This window comes from Penaeus monodon, chromosome 28, assembly GCF_015228065.2.
Source record: "Penaeus monodon isolate SGIC_2016 chromosome 28, NSTDA_Pmon_1, whole genome shotgun sequence".
Lineage (NCBI taxonomy): Eukaryota > Metazoa > Arthropoda > Malacostraca > Decapoda > Penaeidae > Penaeus > Penaeus monodon.
In genome coordinates, this window is record NC_051413.1 from 25,756,910 (window position 1) to 25,758,078 (window position 1,169).

General features: G+C 38.2%; 1 pseudogene; it reads left to right on the plus strand.

Moving 5' to 3' along the window:
- The window catches only part of LOC119591431, a 23,795-nt pseudogene that overhangs the window by 13,937 nt on the left and 8,689 nt on the right, over positions 1-1,169 (plus strand).

A 1,169-nucleotide genomic window follows, 5' to 3' on the forward strand; every position in this document is an offset into this window, starting at 1 on the left:
GTGTATATCTCTTCATTCATAATACATTTAGCAGATGCATTATATGTGACCAGAAAGACGGTGAATATTGAAACTGGTCAGTATCTTGGCTTGCACAGAGGGAGTAGTAGTACCTTGTAGAGGGAACTGAGCATTGTGCTGGCAGTATCTGTAGACAGTAGCAAGTAAAGGCATCCCATAATGCTAGTTATGATCCAATATTCTGTCCATGCCTACCAAGACAACTCATATCCTTACAAAACCATTCATTAATTGGATTTCAGAAAATCTAGAATTTTAGAATAGGAAAGAAATGGCTAATAATGGCCAGTTTTATTTTATCAAGCAGAGATTATTCATCAGTGCCCCTGTCAAATATTCTGGCAATCCATAGCTTAAGATATTCTGCACTAATGCATGGTTAGAAGAGAGGTACCATACAATGCCATACACAAATAGGAGGAGTAAGTAAATGTAAAAGGGGAATGTTAAGATGATTATTACCAAATTTTACTGTTCAACCACTACCTAAAACTGTGATATTTGTAGACTTTATACTAACAGTTGCTGGGGCAAGACTGGGAGTTTTGATATTTTACTTGCATGGTCAAGCTAAAGTTGATAGTGTGTGAGGAGATCTCCTATTGGCAGGGTGAAGAGGCTGGCAAAGATAAAGGTGAGGTGGGGGAGTGGCTATATTTGTCTTGTTTTGCAGACAAGACATCCACATACCTCCCCTGATGCCAAGCAGTTTTAGTAGGTAGAGCACTGTATGATCTTGTGAAAGTATATAGTTGAAAATTACACCTTTACAATCTAAGCATATTTCTTATATTGATATAGTTATAGGTGTGCAGGACCACAGCTTAGGAGGGTAGGGGATCAGAGGGTACCCTTCCCACTCGTGGGCTGCTCCAAATTGTCTTCATTTTGCATGTAACATCATGTGAATGTGAATACACTGCATATACATTGAGGGGATGGAACACCATGGATTTTCTCCACTTAGAAATTAACACAGACCCCTATAAGTACAAACTTTAGCTTTCAAGACAGCAAGACTGTGAAGATACTTCGGAGCTAATGCTGCAAGAAATATCCAGTCAAGTTTGAATTCAGAATGAAATTAAGAAATAAAAAGACAATCTAGGTTCACTTGCTTTTCCCAGGAATTATCAATGTTATAGAGA